Source organism: Oncorhynchus keta, chromosome 4 (genome assembly GCF_023373465.1).
Source record: "Oncorhynchus keta strain PuntledgeMale-10-30-2019 chromosome 4, Oket_V2, whole genome shotgun sequence".
Taxonomy (NCBI): Eukaryota; Metazoa; Chordata; class Actinopteri; order Salmoniformes; family Salmonidae; genus Oncorhynchus; species Oncorhynchus keta.
The window spans coordinates 57,915,904-57,935,725 of record NC_068424.1 but is presented as its reverse complement, the minus strand read 5'-3'; the positions used below and the strand labels follow the sequence as shown (position 1 = coordinate 57,935,725).

The window sequence follows — 19,822 nt, the reverse complement described above, 5'->3', positions numbered from 1 at the left end:
GACTTTGTTTAACTAATTATGTGACAGCTGAAGGTAATTGGTTGCACCAGATCTTATTTAGGGGCTTCATAGAAAAGGGGGTGAATACATATGCACGCACAACTTTTCTGGGTTTTTTTGTTTCAAATTTCTTTCATTTCACTTCACCAATTTGGATTATTTTGTGTACGTTCATCTCATGAAATCCAAATACAAATCCATTAAAATTACAGGTTGTAATGCAACAAAAGGAAAAATGGCAAGGGGATGAATTATTTTGCAAGCCACTGTATGTAAGCGAAATGGAAAACTGCAACATGGAAGCTGTGAGTCATTGTTGATGTGCTCCATCCTGCATTTCTACCAATGTCTCTTGAGACATTTTCCTGTGTCAGTGTAGCAAAGCTCAGCATCTTTACCTTTCCTTGATGCCACATTTACAGCATTAAGGGAATCTGATGTTCTTTTGGACTCCAAATGTCTATTTCTGTGGCCTACATACTGTCTTCTGAGACGCCAAGCATGAAAGAAAACAATTGGAAATGTGACACTGTTTACAAATCCACTCCTGATCATTTTTTTAAAACAGCAGAGATATCAATTAGTTGTATTTTTCCTGCTAAATCAATTGAGGCTGACTCCTGTTTCAGAACAACTCATAAGTTTGATGACCACTGTGATTACTTAACTCCTGAAGCAATATGTATGATATCGTGTAGCTCACAGCAAAGTACACGGTAGCAAAGCTCAATTTCCTTGCATGCTTAAAGTAGCATATTACAAAACAAATTTTCAACTGCACCTCAATCTCTCAACATCTTCACAAACAGAAGGGGCCTGCAAGAAGAACAGGCCAAACAATTCTGTGATGTCTGTGTCTGCAAGGCTTCCAGAAACTGCATTGTAATGTCTGACAGAATGCACAGAATGCTCCAAACAGTGAGCTATGTGATGCTAATGCTAACTGAGGCCCTCTTGTTTACATTCTGGTTGTGACTGTATCCCCCAAGAGTGACATTACCTCTTCTCAGACACACTGGCTTTCAGCTCCATAAATAATATTCCTTTTTACTGGCCTTGAACTCCTGAGATGGCATTAGGGGCAAGACTATCAGACAGTGACAAAAAGCTCTCCGAGCTCATGTGAGATGGAGTTCAATAATTTAGTATAGACTTTTTATTTATCGGGATTTTGTTTTTTAACACGGCAGCTTTATGCAACCAATATGAGAAAAATCCAAATGTAGTGTCAGGTTAGCTCTTAGCCCCGTGGTTACATCAAGGGTACATCAAAAACATCACAAGCCAGTCTGATGATTGAGAGAAGGCCTCTCCAAAGGCACACTGTCTGAAGCGTGTAAATATCCTTGTGATGTGAAGCTCTTATGCATATTCTCTCCTCCACCACAGCAAACTCCATTATAAATAAGCATTATGAATGATAAATGACCGATAACTCGTAGAACCGATAACTCGTAGAACCGATAACTCGTAGAACCGATAACTCGTTGCAGCTAAACAAACACAGTTGTTTTTGTTTTCTCAGGTAAATGTTTTCTCAAGGACTACAAAGGGAAACCCAGACATGAGATGCCCAGTGACGCAAGCCTACCAGAAGAGCTAAATGCCTTTTTATTTAGTTTTATTTATTTTATTTCGTAAATATTTTCTTAACTCTTCTTGAACTACACTATTGGTTAAGGGCTTGTAAGTAAGCATTTCACTGTAAGGTCTACACTTGTTGTATTCAGCGGATGTGACAAATAAAGTTTGATTTGATTATGGGTGCCCTGCAGGAGCCGTCTTTAATGGACTATGGAGCGTTGTGTTTTCTGCTGTAGCAACAAATCTTTCAACCCAACATCCAATCTCCAACATAGAGAACTACTATGTTATTCATCTGAACCTATCTAGTATAATAACCTATCCTCTGGCATAGCTCATAGGGTCTTTGAGCCATGCAAGCCTCTTCAGTTATGAGAAGTTCACATAGAGAGAAAATCTGAAATACAATCAAAACTACAATACGGAAAACTGCACGACACGGCAATCCTATATCTAGCAGTCTGGCTGAATCTGTGGAACGAGAATGCACAATTACATTCACACTGAAACCAGGAAGAGAGAGAATGAGTGAAACAATGAGATTTGATGAGCGATAGAGAACACAAAGAGAACAATGGAGTGAAATATAGATAGAGAAAGAAGGGAAACAGGAGGGAGGGAGGTAAGGTATGCAGGACCAGACATGGCAAAACGCTGCAAAGCTCCAGGACAGAGGAGACTATGCAGTGGGCCGTAGCAGAGAGAGAGTGGCCGAATGGAAAATCTCCATGGCGTTGAGTTAAAAGATGGACCCCATGCAGGCCTTTGGGTGAGGAGAGACTCACAAGATGATTAGCACACTTGGGGAAAGCCTGTTTGGGTCTGAAATGTAGATGGAGCTAGCTAGAAAATAATAGTATTTTCCTCCCAACCCTCTCTAACATACTTCAGCCCTAACAGAGCAAGCCTGTGTATTTTCAATGAGTAATCATTTTCAATTGACCAGCACTTGTGTTGGGCTATGCTCTTTATTGGCTGTTGGCTCTATAGTGGGTGGACTGAAAATATATTTAGATAGTATCCTCATCGACAGAGTCCAGCTAGAATGAAAACGGCTAACAGTGGAAACACTTAACATTATGGTCAATTGACAGGCACTTTAATTCATAGCGACTTGCAGAACAGATTCAGTATTTCGCCCAGGTGGGAATCAATCCCACAACCCTGGTGTTGCAAGCACCACAGTCCAGGCGACTGGGCCCCCTGAACCACCACCTTCTCCCCTTCTATATGAATGCCTCACAATCTGGGCAACCTCTCTCCTCTGAGCCTTCTCCACTGGGGGACAGAGTCAGTGAAGGGTGAAGATCTCAAGCCCAATTCTAGGGCGCCGCCATGACAGTCTTAGTCTGGCTGCTCACCCTTTCCCCCAACCATTACAGACGCCATCCTTCCCCTCATCCATCCATCCCTTTCTCCCCCTGTCTATCCCTCTCTCTGGGGGATGAGAGTGGGGCCAGACGGAGCCAGCAGCTGTGTGTCCATCCACCTGTGCAAAAACCCACCGGTCTGCAGGCTGAAACCTCTGCAGGCTACCTTTTAAAGGCGTAAGGAGACGCTATCAAAAACTAGACCCCGTCATTAAAAGGCTTGTGTCAGAAAGCCTCTGCTCTATCACTCTACCTGGCATACACATTTATGCTGGCTCATAACTTGCCGGGCAACAGTGCAAGTCAGCTCATTTTTACTGTGAGACTGTTAAAAAGTTCCCCTTTTTATATTTTCAGTGAGTGACTTTTGCTATTCTGTCTTTTCCCTTCATTTCAAATGCAACATGGTGAAACATAAGAGATGTGGTTATGTTGGGGTGGGAAATATAAAAGAGCACGAAGCTGCCAAGTGCAATACGAAAAGAGGGGATCAATGGCCATATCACTGTCAGATATTCAAAACAGTTTAGCAGTAATGAGGGCATGGCATTCCACGACTATGCTGTCATATAATAACATTTGCCGAGGAGGAAATTACAAGGTAGCACATAGCTGGTTGTTAGATGCAGGATAATTTCCAGAGGAGAATATACTGTACTTTAGTTCTAAAGGTTGGTTTCCATGACAGGTGAAACACATGGGCCTGGAATAAAACACATGTTTCAACGGAGCAATTCCATAGGCTTGGTTTTTAGACCAGGCTTTGGCTTATTATGGGTCTGGGAAACTTCAAGTCACATTTAAAAAATCTCCTTGCGGGCACAACGACAGTGTATGGAACCAACACTATCCAATTTGTGGTTGGAAATCAATCTAAAACAAATCTAAGAAAAATTAATAAATGTGCCTGTTTGTTTCATTCTCATTCCATTTTTTAGTTCACTCAAGTGTTATTTAGTTCTCTATTGTTTTTTAGTTCACTCTATTGTAAACTCTACAGTCAGCGTATTTGATCCCATTCTCCATCCTTTAAGAAATAATGGCTCTCGAGAGAAGTCGCTAGACACTGTTGGAAAGCTCTTGGATGACTTAGTGTCCAGTGAACTGACAGGCTAAATCTCTGAGCTCTCCTATCATTAACATATCATCTCAACCATTAAGGATATCCTGACACTAACTCTGCCCTTCTCTTTCTGTGCCTTTCAGACTGACTCTTCAATGGTCCCTCATCTTCTCTAGCCAGAAAGGAACCATGTCGTCTGCCCATGTTTGGATATGGTAAGTTGCCTGGTTACGTCAGTGTTATGCAAGGGTAGATTCATCCAGAGGGCTAAAACGGCACAATATTCACGCTATGATTACATATTATATATTTTGATAGTCACGTTTGCCCTGATTATTCATCCTTGGCATCATAGCCCCACAAAAAAAGAAAAGTTTAATCATAGATTGTACACAATTGGCCACAGCCACTAAATACATTATTACAGAAAAATATATATATTTTCAGCCTTGACATCCATATGTCAAATCAAACCAAAGTTCATTTGTCACGTGCGCCAAATAGAACAGATATAGTAGACCTTACAGTAAAATGCTTACTTACAGGCGCTAACCAATAGTGCAAAAAAGGTATTAGTTGAACAATAGGTAAGTAAAGAAATAAAACAACAGTAAAAAGACAGGCTATATACAGTAGCGTGGCTATAAAAGTAGCGAGGCTACATACAGACACCGGTTAATCAGTCTGATTGAGGTAGTATATACATGTAGATATGTTTAAAGTGACTCTGCATATATGATGAACAGAGAGTCGCAGGACATAATGCTGGACATAATGCAGATAGCCCGGTTAGCCGTTGGTCGGCCCAATTGAGATAGTATGTACATGAATGTATAGTTAAAGTGGCTATGCATATATGATAAACAGAGAGTAGCAGCAGCGTAAAAAAAGGGGTCGGGTGGGGGCACACAATGCAAATAGTCTGGGTAGCATTAAGAAGAGATCAGATGAAAATAAATTAAACTTGGGCTTTAAGAGACTAAAATGCAACGCAGAGCCTGAAATGCAATGAATTTGAGGTACTGAAATGCAATGCATCTCTTTCAACCCATCAAACCCTATCTATCCAGTGACGCAGATGCATAGACCCAAAGGCATGCATGCTACTGTATGTTACCATATATATGCCATTGGCAATTTCCATTTTCATGTTTCTAAAAAAAGAGGTCATCAAAATAAAAGTTTAATATGTTATTTTCGATCATTACTAAGCTTTCCATGTCAACTGTTATTTTATGTAAGTATAAATGGTTTGATTACAGCAATACCGGGTTACGTCAATAACACATATAACAAATAATGTCAGATATGATCAGTGTTTCCAGGGAAAATAGCACATATGATGTAACTCAATGGATTTGTCTTTCTACTGCAGTAGTCTTAAGACTGAGGCAGTATAATTAATTGATTGAGGGCTTAAGCATCAGGACAGGGGTGACTCTAGGTGAATAGGGCCCTAGGGCACTGATCCAGGATCATTCAACTCAAACCCAATACAAATCCTCCCTTTGTGTGCTACAGCTGACTAGAGGCCTGTGCCAATCATGGGACCGGATCCCACCCATTCTATGTTCCCACATTGTACTGGGAATGGTAGGACATCGTACATTGGGACAGAGACACTGGCACAACACACAGCCAAACAGTTTTCTTTCCATTGATGACTGAAGTGTGCAGGGGTGGTTTTACAAATGGTAAAAGCAATTTTCTGCACAATAACTGTTCGTCGGCAGCTTCATGAAAAGGGTTTTGATGGCCGAGCAGCCGCACACAAGCCTAAGATCACCCTGTTCAATGTCAAGCGTCGACTGGAGTGGTGTAAAGCTTGCTGCCATTGGACTCTGGAGCAGTGGAAACACGTTCCCTGGAGTGATGAATCACGCTTCACCATCTGGCAGTCCGAAGGACGAATCTAGATTAGGAGGATGCCAGGAGAACACTACCTGTCCCAATGCATAGTGCCAACTGTAAAGTTTGGTGGAGGAGGAATAGTTGTCTGGGGCTGTTTTTCATGGTTCAGGCTTGGCACCTTAGCGCCAGTGAAGGGAAATATTAACGCTACAGCATACAATGACATTCTAGATGATTCTGTTTTTCCAACTTTGTGGCAAGGCCCTTTCCTGTTTCAGCCTGACAATGCCCATGTGCACAAAGCGAGGCCCGTAAAGAAATTGTTTGTCGAGATCGATGTCGAGACCGATGTGGAAGAACTTGACTGGCCTTCACAGAGCACTGACCTCAACCCCATCGAACACCTGCGAGCCAGGCCTAATCGCCCAACATCAGTGCCCGACCTCACTATTGCTCTTGTGGGTGAATAGAAGTACGTCCCTGTAGCAATGTTCCAACATCTAGTGGAAAGCCTTCCCAGAAGAGTGGAGGCTGTTATAGTAGCACAGTCCATGAATTTGGAATGAGATGTTTGACGAATAGTTTTGGTAATGTAGTGTACATTGGGCTTATCTGGGTTCCTACATTGGGTTTATCTCTGTTTTCTGGCCTAACCAGCTAGTTCAGTGGAGACAAATTGCATCGGGACTGAATTCCACATGGGAAGATAATTTGAAAGGTGATTGTTAAATTCAAAGGGCAGCACTTTTGTCCCCCTTTGGTTCCTTTCATTAGGAAATTGTATTTGCATTAGGTGTAGACTCCAAAGCAATGAACAAATGATAGGGAGCAATTTTTGCAAGCATAAAAAAGCCCCCTTTTGTTACAAAAACATCTCATTATGAATTCAGTATACATCAGGCTGTAATTTAAATCGAAAGCTGAGAATAAAAAGGGAAAAAGCCCACCATATTGTATGGCGGACAGATTTACTTAAAGGGGAAAATATATTTTGTATGCATGTTGCATGCAAGAGAGAGGGTTTGAGAGTTACTCATTGAATTAACCAAAACACGAGGAACGATACTGAAAATGCTCACTGGCAAATTGACCAGGGATTTTCAGAGTGACTCCTTTCCTTTGCTCTATCCCTTTGCCATCTCTTTCTCTGTCTCTCCATCTCCACTATCTCTGTGTACCCTTCTTCTTCTTCTATCTCCCTTCCCCTTCCCTCCCACCATTTCCCTTTCTCACCACTTCCTTCCTTTTCCTCCATCCCTTCCTCCTCCCTCCGTCCCTCCATCCATCCCCTGTCTTTTCCATCTTCCTCCCTCTTCCTACCCCTGCCTTTCACCATGCATTTTTCAGGCCGCAGTTTTCTCCACACAATTAGTGAACATTACCTGGACCAGTTCCTACATGCATGTTTGAAGAGCAGGGGCCTTCGACTGCCACTGTATGGAGGAGGGCCTGGTGAGATAATGGAGGCTGAGAGAGTGCACACGACCCAGTCATCCACCGCTGCACTTCAGCACTACATTACACAACTCTCTCTCTCTCTCTCTCTCTACAACACACATACACTAACACCACACCACCCAGCATTCAGGAGACGGAGGAAGGAAAAACATGCTGTGTTGATCTACGGCATTCAAAAAAGGCTTATATTGTAAATTCCTGAAAGTATTGCTCGCTGGAGTTTAATCGTAGGGTGTTTTTTGCCTTAGAGATGTGCTTATAGATTGGCGTTGCTTGGTGAAGGATTGGGATTTAATGATGTGACTGATATACAGTGCATTCGGAAAGAATTCATACCCCTTCCCTATTTCCATGTTTTGTTACATTACAGCCTTATTCTGAACTGGATTAAATTCCCAATAATGACAAAGCGAAAACAGGTTTTTAGGAATGTTTGCAAATGTATTAAAAATACAAAACAGAAATACCTTACTTACATAAGTACTCAGACCCTTTGCTATGAGAATTAAATTGAGCTCAGGTGCATCCTGTTTCAATTTATCATTCTTGAGATGTTTCTACAACTTGATTGGAGTCCACCTATGGTACATTCTATTGATTGGACATGATTTGGAAAGGCACACATCTGTCTGTATAAGGTCCCACAGTTGACAGTGCATGTCAGAGCAAAAACCAAGCCATGAGGTCGAAGGAATTGTCTGTAGAGCTCCGTAACAGGATTGTGTCGCAGCATTGATCTGGGGAAGGGTACCCATTGAAGGTCCACAAGAACACAGTGGCCTCCATCATTCTGAATTGGAAGAAGTTTGGAACCATCAAGATTCTGCCTAGAGCTGGCCGCCTGGCCAAACTGAGGAATTGGGGGAGAAGGGCCTTGGTCAGGGAGGTGACCAATAATGCGATGGTCACTCTGACAGAGCTCCAGAAGTCCTTGCAGATGGAACCAGATGGCAACCAGATGGAAGCCAGTAAAAGGTACATGAAATCCCACTTGGAGTTTGCCAAAAGGCACCTAAAGGACTCTCAGACCATGAGAAACAAGATTCTCTGGTCTGATGAAACCAAGATTGAACTATTTGGCCTGAATGCCAAGCGTCATGTCTGGAGGAAACCTGGCACCATCCCTACGGTGAAGCATGGTGGTGGCAGCATCATGCTGTGTTGATGTATTTCAGCGGCAGTGACTGGGAGACTAGTCAGGAATGAGGGGAAGATGAACGGAGCAAAGTACAGAGAGATCCTTAATGAAATCCTGCCCCAGAGCTCCCAGGACCGCAGATTGGGGCAAAGTTTCACCTTCCAACAGGACAACGACCTTGATCACTCATCTAAGATAACACAGGAATGGCTTCGGGTCTCTTAAAGTCCTTGAGTGGCGAGGCCAGATTCCGGACTTGAACCTGATCAAACATCTCTGGAGAGACCTGAAAATAGCTGTGCAGTGACGCACCCCATCCAACCTGACAGAGCTTGAGAGGATCTGCAGAGAAGGATGAGAGAAACTCCCCAAATACAGGTGTGCCAATCTTTTAGCGTCATACCCAAGAAGTCTCAAGGCTGTAATAGCTACCAAAGGTCGTTCAACAAAGTACTGAGTAAAAGGTCTGAATACTTATGTAAATGTGATATTTAAGTTGTTTTTTTCAATACATTTGCAAAAATGTATAAAAACTTTTTTTGGTTTAGTCATTATGGGGTATTGCGTTTAGATTAATGAGAAAAACAACAGCAATTTAATCCATTTTAGAATAAGGCTGTAACGTTACAAAAATGTGGAAAAAGTCAAGGGGTCTGAATACTTTCCGAATGCACTGTATGTAAGATTTAAGGCACAACAATGTAACACTGCATAGTTACAATAGTAGAGTGGCAATGTCTATGCAAGTGTCACCCCCAAATAAATTAATTTAGTCAAGTGTTCTAATTGGCCACTAATTACTCAGTCAGTTTCTTAGCCTATTCTCTCAAATCAGTTCATCAGAGGGCATATTTTAGGGCAGTCATCATTCATGGGCTAATAGTATATTGTTATATATCATTAAAACATTGTTTTGGTAATCTGACACTACTGCTCATCAATCATGTATTCTCCCAAGAAAAGAAGGGGAAGGGCATTGATTGGTCTCGAGGCCTATGGCCAACTGTCTATCCTCAACCCTAACATCATCAGGCAACATATCAATCATTCAATCATTTTGCCTCTCTCTGCTCTCTATCCTCTCTGATTTTCTAGAGAATGCTCATCAAAAGTTTTTCTTCTCCAGTTCTGAACTCTTTAGAAAAACATTTAAACCTACAGTATAAACATTGTAGCTGTAGCGCTTTCCTGTAACTACGGTGAGTGATTAGAAGCAAGTCCAGACTGGTGTTTTTCTCAACAACCTGATCTTTGACCTTTCCAAATATGCTGATCACAGCATAACTGCTAACAGTCCTTGTAAATGATTGAAATTCAGCAGTAAACCCCCCACATAGCCCAGCTAGCCCGGCTCTGAGATAAAAACTGATTGTGCCTACACTGTCTTTGTCCTTCTGAGAGTAGACCTTTTTCTTTCCTTTTGTGGAGGACTGGCAATTTTAATAAGATGACTGTTCTCTTCCTCTTTTACTGTCAAAGGCTACGAGGATATCTCTGTCCCTGAGGTAAAATTTGGACTCTTCCTGTACTTGACTCCGAAAGTCCGGCAATGACTCTTCTACGCGTTTGTAATTGAACAGTAAATCTTTCCAGAGTTTTCTTTTTCTCCTCTCCACTCCTTCTCTCTTAGGCGCTACAAGGAACAAAGTGACACTGTCCACAATTTAATTGTCTTCGCTTATTGGCCAGTAAATAAAAGAAAATGTCAGCCCCACCATTTTCTCACTCTCTACATTCCAAAAACATCAGTTGTTGAATGACTGTAAATTGAGCCTTATGTAGGATCATTAACGTTAATATCCATTTGATCCAATGGGCCATCTTTAACTGTTTAAGCCTTGGGGTCTTTTTCCATATCCCTGATATTTTAATGAAAGTGATTATTTTCCTCACCTAATCTCCCATTAGTGACTCACTTGCTGATTGAACTGTAATGTTTAATTAACTAGTTGTGTGCCTTAATAATTGCATGGCTTCTACTGACCCAAGGACAAGATCCCCGACCTCCCCCACCTCACAAGATTTAGAGGTGGTCTGATTTAGTCTCATGTCTCGGTCTCTATCCTTCAGCTTCCCCATGCTGCAGACTATCTTTGAAGGGGGTTCATTGTTCTACATTGGTGTGTTATTGGTCCTGCCTGGGCCAAATGAACAGATGGGATACCTCCGTCGTCTGCTGACAATCATTATATTCCCTGATACGAAAGCATAAAGATATTCGATGAGATTGGTTGTCATGGCAGCACGGCATCTCCAGTCGAAAAAAGTAAGAAGTGAAAGAGAGGAGCGGGGCGCCGCAGATTGAGAGAGTTGTGTGTGACATAAGAAAAGGACTCCTAGCAGCTCCGTCCTTTGGCAAATGCTGATTAAGTCCAGGTCTATGGCATAAGGAGGGACTTAACGAGGCTGTTTCAAGAGGACTGGGCTAATCAAAATGGACAAGTCTTCCTCAAAGAGAGTAGGAGTGATTCATGTTTCAAAGTGACCAAATTGCCCATGCTAAACAGTTAGGTAAGTTCCTGTTTGACTAGCATGTCTCACTGAAGTCGCTCCTTCAACAGATGCACGTGTGTTGTTGTCCAAACTGAATTTGTTCTCTTCTCTCCACCGTTGTCATGTGTCAAGATGAATAGCCCAGTGTGGAAGGTAGCAGTCATGCTAATAAAACGTTTATTTTATAGATTTTGTGCGAACAGTGCGACTTGTACTCAGGCTTTCAATGAAGAGTGAGAACTTCAATTTGACTTAGAGACTGGTTTACTACTGCCTCGGGCAAAGTGGTAGAAAGAAGATTTAGACAGCTGGGTCCTGAGTTGTAATCTGCAGGAAGAAAACAAGCTTTTCATCAAAGTGGATTTACTGTTTTCCCAGTGTGAAGCGTCTGTATATCCTGGTAAAAGCTCCTCTACAATAGGAGGCAAATGAAAGGAGACTCAAAGCCCCACTGTGCTATCAGGGTGGATAATAACAGCTGAGGGCTCGGATACAGGTGGGAGGGCAGTAACACAAAATGACACAGTTTCAGCCCTGAATGAGGTACCTAGATAATCTGTTTAAATTCTGGTAGCCCTCTTTTATTTACCAGGAGAAGTCATCTAGTCCTATAATCTCTTCCAAAGCATACACCCACCAGACTGATCACAGCTAACATCAGCCAGACTGATCACAGCTAACACCAGCCAGACTGATCACAGCTAACATCAGCCAGTCTGATCACAGCTAACCATCATTTAACCTAGATATATGAAAATTATGTGGTTTCATGGACAGGCAGACAACACAAGAAAATGCTATTTTTACCATTTATGGGGCTATACACCTCCAGGAGGAAACTGGATCACTGTATGTTGATACTTGTTTCATACCAGTTTCATTTGACAATATGAACTCAATGGATGTATTTGGTGTGCTCTGTCTCTACATGAAAGATCATCACTTCCATCACTGCATGCCACCTTCCATCCAACCGAGTAGCATGTAGTTAGTTCAGATGTCCTAAAATGGACACCGTACAGCTGTTCCATTTAATTCCTGTTCCATTTACTTATATGAACTACATTTCATTACTGTTCCATTTACTTATATGAACTACATTTCATTCCTGTTCCATTTACTTATATGAACTACATTTCATTCCTGTTCCATTTACTCATATGAACTACATTTCATTCCTGTTCCATTTACTTATATGAACTACATTTCATTCCTGTTCCATTTACTTATATGAATTACATTTCATTCCTGTTCCATTTACTTATATGAACTCAATGCCTTTGTTTGTTGTGCTACATCTCAACACACAAGATCATCCCTTCTCTGGAAGCATCCCACCTCCCGTTTGGTTTTAGAGTAGCATACCAGCTGCAGTGCTGAGGTGCTGCATGGGTTGATCTCCCAGAAAACAGACAGTCAGCAGCATGGTGCCATGGGGTGAGCGAGGTGGCAGAGCATGAAGAGATGCATTGGGTGTCACGCAGCTGCACACTGAACGCAAATACCTTATTCAGCCACTTAGCGAGCTGTTAGAGAAGGAGGAAGATAACATTGGAGAGATAGAATGGGGGGCAGAGAGAGAGAATGACTGAGAGGCCAACAGCATGCGTGTCAAGGGAAATCAGCCAACAGCATGCATGTCAAGGGGAATCAGGCTCAAGAATGTCCTTGTGACCACTTCTATCCAAAAGTGTACTTTTGAGACTTTTTGGTTGCGTGAGTGGGGTTTAAGAGGTGTATTTCCCCTCTTGTTGTGGTTATTTCAGTAAGAATTTAGTTGTGGATGCTCTGTGACAGTGTCTTCAATAAAAGTAATTTCAGTAGTATATAATTTAGAGTCAAATAACTTGAAATGACAAAAGCAAATAGATGTTTGATGGCAAAACGCTGTGAATGTACAATAATAGCAATCCATAAATTGAACGCTGTGCTCTTTAGATCCATCAGGATTTAAGTGCTCAAAGTTCCAGTTCTTTCAAACCTAGTCAAGCATAATGACAGTTAGGGGAGTGATTATTGATTGTATTGATCCAACACTTCCCCTAAAATGTATCTCAAGGCATGCCAGGCTTCAACTTCTGGCTAGAACCTCGAAGTTCTGTGCCAAGAAGCTTAACGTCACTTAGAAAGCTTGGCAGAAATCTGTTGCCAGTCGGGTCAAAAGTGAGCGCGGAGATAGCAAAAGTCATGCATAAATTTCCCCCACAGTCTGACAACATAATCAATCACCTGAGATATGGTTGCATCAGACGCAGAGTGAGTGGGGGATTGTGGGAAGGCTAATGTCACCCACCACCACTGTGGCTTATTCCAGAGACATGATTGAAAAGGTCTCGGTGACAGTGTATTGTTCAATTGACCAAATATCACGCCTCGTATCAATTTATTTATCTGATTTAGTCGAGACTGAGTATTTTACCCTTTGGATCTTAGCATTTTCATACTGCATCAATTCCAGTTACCTAGGCACTAACACTCAATGGGAAATTGATAGATTGTGGCCCATCTGTCATGAGTAATCTATAAGACTTTCATCTCCGACTCATTCAGCTTGCTCTCTCTCCTCCCTCTCTCTGTATCTCTCTGTATCTCTCTCTCTCTCTCTCTCTCTCTCTTTGTATCTCTCTCTCTCTATATGTCTCTCTCTCTCCTCCCTTTCTCTGTATCTCTCTGTATCCCTCTCTCTCTCTCTTTGTATCTCTCTCTCTTTCTATGTCTCTCTCTCTCCTCCCTCTCTCTGTATCTCTCTCTCTCTCTCTTTGTATCTCTCTCTCTTTCTCTCTCTCTCTTTGTCTCTCTCTCTCTCTCTCTCTCTCTTTGTATCTCTCTCTCTCTCTCTCTCTCTCTCTCTCTCTCTCTTTGTTTCTCTCTCTCTTTGTTTCTCTCTCTCTCTCTCTCTCTCTCTCTCTCTCTCTCTCTCTCTCTCTCTCTTTGTTTCTCTCTCTCTCTCTCTCTCTCTCTCTCTCTCTCTCTCTCTCTCTCTCTCTCTCTCTTGTCTCTCTCTCTCTCTCTCTCTCTCTCTCTCTCTCTCTCTCTCTCTCTTGTCTCTCTTTGTATCTCTCTCACTCTCTCTCTCTCTCTTTGTATCTCTCTCTCTCTCTCTATGTCTCTCTCTCTCCTCCCTCTCTCTATCTCTCTCTCTCTCTCTCTCTCTCTCTCTCTGTGTATCTCTCTCTCTCTTTCTCTCTCTCTCTCTTTGTTTCTCTCTCTCTCTCTTTGTATCTCTCTCTCTCTCTCTCTCTCTCTCTCTCTCTCTCTCTCTCTCTCTCTCTCTCTCTCTCTCTCTCTCTCTCTCTCGCTCTCTCTCTCTCTCGCTCTCTCGCTCTCTCCAGTCAATTTGTATTCGCTGTACACATGTCTTTTTGTTGCCAAGCCAATAAAGGGGATGTGATGGTTTGATTGACAAGGCAATGTTCCAAGAGAGAGACTGGCAAATGATCTGAATATTCAACATGATAAGGAATGATTCTTACTCCTCATGTAGTCTCCAGAACATCTTCAGCTGAAGACCGAGGGAAGGGGGAAAAAAGAGTGTTGAAAATGTAATTGTGTTGAGGTTGCAGTTAATTGAAGACAATGTGGAATAATCTATTAACAATACTGACAGACCATCAAGTGTCTTTTTTGTGAGGAGACTGGGAGCTGAGTTGACTTGGAATCTCATCAAGTCCACCCATTCATTAGTTTGTTTAAGCAACACCCTAAATTAGCTGGCTTCACAATGACCTTGAAGAAACATGGGGTGAAATTACACATTTATGGAGTGCATCTAAACCTACATTAATGTATTATCTGCATTATTCATGAGTTAACACTATACATATATGCATATTCAATTAATCATGGATGATTAATAATATGCATATATGCATATTCCATTATTCATGGGCATAGCTCTGTGTAATAGCTTAATATAAGCTGTGTAAATGTGTAGGTGTTGTTAAATGTTTTGGTAAAAGTTCGTCAGATGTTTGACGGGTAAACCAGGCCAATTCTAACGAGGAGATTAGACTTTGGTCTTCACTTTTTGTTAGTGGGCTTTGATGACTTTATTGAAAGGATGACTCTTGACAGGTCCATGGTTGTCCTTGAAACACTGACTTCAGTGCTGATGAGCCATGCCATGCCATGTTTCTTTGGGAGTAGCTGACCCCATGTACTGACTGAGCCACTGGGGGTTCAACAATGGAGAGAGTAGGTCATTCCATTAACTCTGGTGCATTGAGTACAACACCTTAAATAAGACATGGCCATCTCAGTCAGCTGTCTAACTCCTCAGTCCTTTGAAGCCATTTCTCTGTCTCATTACTCACCGTATTGATGTCTTTAAGTTAGCTGCCCAACAGCTTGAGGGGTCTGGATGTTTTATAGATTGCTAGCAGGGTGTCCAGAGTCAGAACACCCTCCACTAGTGGAACTCAAGTATTGGCAATGCTCCTAGCTACTCAATAAATAGCTCCCTCATAAGAGACATTGTCATTTATTTTTGGGGGTGAGGAAGGACACTTTTGACACTTTCTTTACTCATCTTTAACTGTAAACCAGTTAGACGTGTTTTCTTCAATCTACCAACGTCTTCTGTCTCACTGAATGTGAGTAATTGTCTCAAATGGAATATTAAACACATAGCATATGAAACTGTCTCTACTTTGAATTTATAAAGGGTAGGAAACATAATTCACTAAGCAATGATAAGAAGTTGGACTGCCCCTGGCAAAAATCAACGATAAGCCTCAGATAAGTTATGTAAAGAATTGGATTCCAACTCCTGTGAAATTAATCCCAAACTGTGCCATTAGTCATATTTGCTTCATGGGTCTACTTTATGTTCACATTTTCCCCTAATTCTTTTTCATCTTTGCCTCATTCTGCAGATTGAGGTGCAAAACTACATGTTCTTTTTGAAGTTTCAATCCTGGTGAAAGTACACATAGGCCTACTTTTGAAGCGTGCCAAATCTCAATGACATAGATCTTTGTTGTAATTCCAAAATCATGATAAAGATGGTGAAATGTATCTTACAACTGTGAAATACACCCAGAGTCCAGTTTATTAGGTACACACTGTTCACAAAAATGGTTCTCTTCTGGTTCGTGCCAACTGAAAGATGTTCCGCAGTAAAATAAAATAAATTCAGTTTATCAGCAACGTAGCCAAGGAAGAAGTTGGGAAGGCAAGCTCCGGTAGTCTGGGAGCAAGGTTGCATAAGAGAAAAGGGGACATCAAGTCAGCCATTTAGGATAGCATATAAGAGGTCTAGAAGTGTGTGCTTTGTTCAACAATCAAAGGCAAAGTGTACTCTGAGAAGAAAAATAGTTAATTTAAAGTTTTGTGGATGGAAGCTGGAAAACCTCAGAAAACCAGTTTGCCAATCCACCAACATGCATAGACTAGATACTGGGGGGATACTTTCTTTAGTTGTCCCACTAGCACACAGCAAATGCATGCTAACATACCAAAACCCAGATACTGTACATGAGTATACTGTGTAAACCATACAGGGTGTTCACCCATTGAAGCATTATTTAATTCAGTGCTAATACAAATGTACTGAACAAAAATATAAACTCAACATATAAAGTGTTGAGTGAAATAGAAGATTCCAGAAATGTTACATATGTACTAAAAGCTTATTTCTCTGAGTATGTGCATACATTTAGTACCATCCCTGTTAGTGAGCATTTCTCCTTTGCCAAGATAATCCATCCACGTGACAGGTGTGGCATATCAAGAAACTGATTAAACAGCATGATAATTACATAGGTGCACCTTGTGCTGGGGACAATAAAAGGCCACTCTAAAATGTGTAGTTTTGTCACTCAATACAATGCCACAAGATTTGAGGGAGCGTGAAATTGGCATGCTGACTTAAGGAATGTTCACCAGAGCTGTTGCCAGATAATTTAATGTTAATTTCTCTACCATAAGCTGCCTCCAATGTTGTTTTAGAGAATTTGGCAGTACGTCCAACTGGTCTCACAACCGCAGCCCAGGAACTCCACATCCGGCTTTTTCACCTGCGGAATCGTCTGAGACCAGCCACCAGGACAGCTGATAAAACTGAGGAGCATTTATGTTTGTAATAAAGCCCTTATGTGGGGAAAAGTTATTTAGATTGGCTGGGTCTGGCTCCCCAGTGGGAGGGCCTATGCCTTCCCAGGCCAACCCATGGCTGCGCCCTCTCCCAGTCATGTGAAATCCACTGACTTGGGCCTCATTAATTTTTTTCAATTTACTAAGTTCCTTATGTGAACAGAAACTAGGTAAAATTACTGAGCCTGTTGCATGTTGCATTTATATTTTTGTTCAGTACATATTCATTCAGTAGAGAATTGCATTGGAAAAACAATAGTCCAAACCCTATATATCTACTATATATGGTTCACAAGATATGTACTGTTTTCTCTGAGAAATTAGAATGATTATAGTGAATAGAATATCATTATGGCCATGGTGAAATAATGGTCGCTGCTCAGTAGAACTGTCCCTGCTGACAAGCTAGCTGGTCACTGCAGGTTTGTGTGTGATAACATGGGTCTATGTATTTATTAATTTACAAAGCTTAACAGACTGAATTTTAATATCTACCCTCTCAGAAGGCAATCTGTTCCACTTTTCATGGTGCATTTCTGAGTATTTCCATTTAAATTTCAATAGAAACGGCCCCTCTCAACATTAATTGACCAGGGTTAGTGGAATAGAACACCACATATCTGTTGATGAAAATGACTATGGTATTAAGTTAATGTTGACTGGTCCAAAGTGCGCAACACCTCCAAATGTTACAACCTCCCAATGCCGATTTTAGGCACAGCACAAACTAGCAACGGTCACAACACTGTTAAGCACTAGAATATTAAGGTTATAATATTGTAGAGAACAATCTAATGAACCTCTTTGGGCTAGACGTCCCGCTTCCGGTGAAACTGGAGGGCTTGCAATTCAAATAAATAATTATAAAAATGATGGATATTAAACATTTATGTACATACAAGTCTCTTTTATTGGTTGAAAGATTAAATTCTTGTTAATCTAGCTGCACTGTCCGATTTACAGTAAGCTTCACAGCGAAAGCATGCCATGGGATTGTTTGAGGTGAGTGAGTGAACGCCTCACACCTTACATAGAAATATCTAAAAATGCATGGGCTTTGAGTCTACAGTTGGTATCAAAATGCATCTTCTACCTAGTATTATTATATTTTAGAGATGTCTTCCATGCATCAAACTCGTCCATGCAGAGATGTGCCGTGCATCAAACTCGTCCATGCAGAGATGTGCCATGCAGAGATGCGCCATGCATCAAACTCGTCCATGCAGAGATGTGCCATGCATCAAACTCGTCCATGCAGAGATGTGCCATGCATCAAACTCGTCCATGCAGAGATGTGCCATGGATCAAACTCGGCCATGCAGAGATGCGCCATGCAGAGATGCGCCATGGATCAAACTCGGCCATGCAGAGATGTGCCATGCAGAGATGCGCCATGGATCAAACTCGGCCATGCAGAGATGTGCCATGCAGAGATGCGCCATGCATCAAACTCGTCCATGCAGAGATGTGCCATGCATCAAACTCGTCCATGCAGAGATGTGCCATGGATCAAACTCGGCCATGCAGAGATGCGCCATGGATCAAACTCGTCCATGCAGAGATGCGCCATGGATCAAACTCGGCCATGCAGAGATGCGCCATACATCAAACTCATCCATGCAGAGATGCGCCATGCATCAAACTCGTCCATGCAGAGATGTGCCATGGATCAAACTCGGCCATGCAGAGATGCGCCATGGATCAAACTCGGCCATGCAGAGATGCGCCATACATCAAACTCATCCATTGCAGAGATGCGCCATGCATCAAACTCGTCCATGCAGAGATGTGCCATGGATCAAACTCGGCCATGCAGAGATGCGCCATGGATCAAACTCATCCATGCAGAGATGTGCCATGGATCAAACTCGGCCATGCAGAGATGCGCCATACATCAAACTCATCCATGCAGAGATGTATGCCGTGCATCAAACTCGTCCATGCAGAGATGTATGCCGTGCATCAAACTCGTCCATGCAGACATGTGCCGTGCATCAAACTCGTCCATGCAGAGATGTATGCCATGCCTCAAACTCGTCCATGCAGAGATGTGCCGTGCATCAAACTCGTCCATGCAGAGATGTGTGCCGTGCCTCAAACTCGTCCATGCAGAGATGTATGCCGTGCCTCAAACTCGTCCATGCAGAGATGTGCCGTGCATCAAACTCGTCCATGCAGAGATGTATGCCGTGCCTCAAACTCGTCCATGCAGAGATGTATGCCGTGCATCAAACTCGTCCATATAGAGATGTGCCGTGCATCAAACTCGTCCATGCAGAGATGTATGCCGTGCCTCAAACTCGTCCATGCAGAGATGTATGCCGTGCATCAAACTCATCCATAAAGAGATGTGCCGTGCATCAAACTCATCCATGCAGAGATGTATGCCGTGCCTCAAACTCGTCCATATAGAGATGTATGCCGTGCCTCAAACTCGTCCATATAGAGATGTATGCCGTGCATCAAACTCGTGCATATAGAGATGTATGCCGTGCCTCAAACTCGTCCATGCAGAGATATGTGCCGTGCATCAAACTTGTTCATGCAGAGATGTATGCCGTGCCTCAAACTCGTCCATATAGAGATGTATGCCGTGCATCAAACTTGTTCATGCAGAGATATGTGCCATGCATCAAACTCGTCCATGCAGAGATGTGCCGTGCATCAAACTCGTCCATGCAGAGATATGTGCCATGCATCAAACTCGTCCATGCAGAGATGTGTGCCGTGCATCAAACTCGTCCATGCAGAGATGTATGCCGTGCATCAAAC

At 42.2% G+C, this 19,822-nt stretch overlaps 1 protein-coding gene across 4 annotated transcripts in view; it reads left to right on the top strand.

Moving 5' to 3' along the window:
- Positions 1 to 19,822, top strand: part of LOC118379465 (leucine-rich repeat and immunoglobulin-like domain-containing nogo receptor-interacting protein 2) — a 319,412-nt gene that overhangs the window by 62,176 nt on the left and 237,414 nt on the right. For 2 of the 4 annotated variants that reach the window (XM_052511204.1, XM_052511207.1), the window contains exon 2: positions 4,161 to 4,232. The gene's annotated coding sequence lies outside the window, so the exon portion shown is untranslated. Of the gene's footprint in view, positions 1 to 4,160; positions 4,233 to 7,214; positions 7,321 to 19,822 lie in introns of those variants that run through there. The other 2 variants (XM_052511206.1, XM_052511209.1) reach the window with 2 other exon arrangements.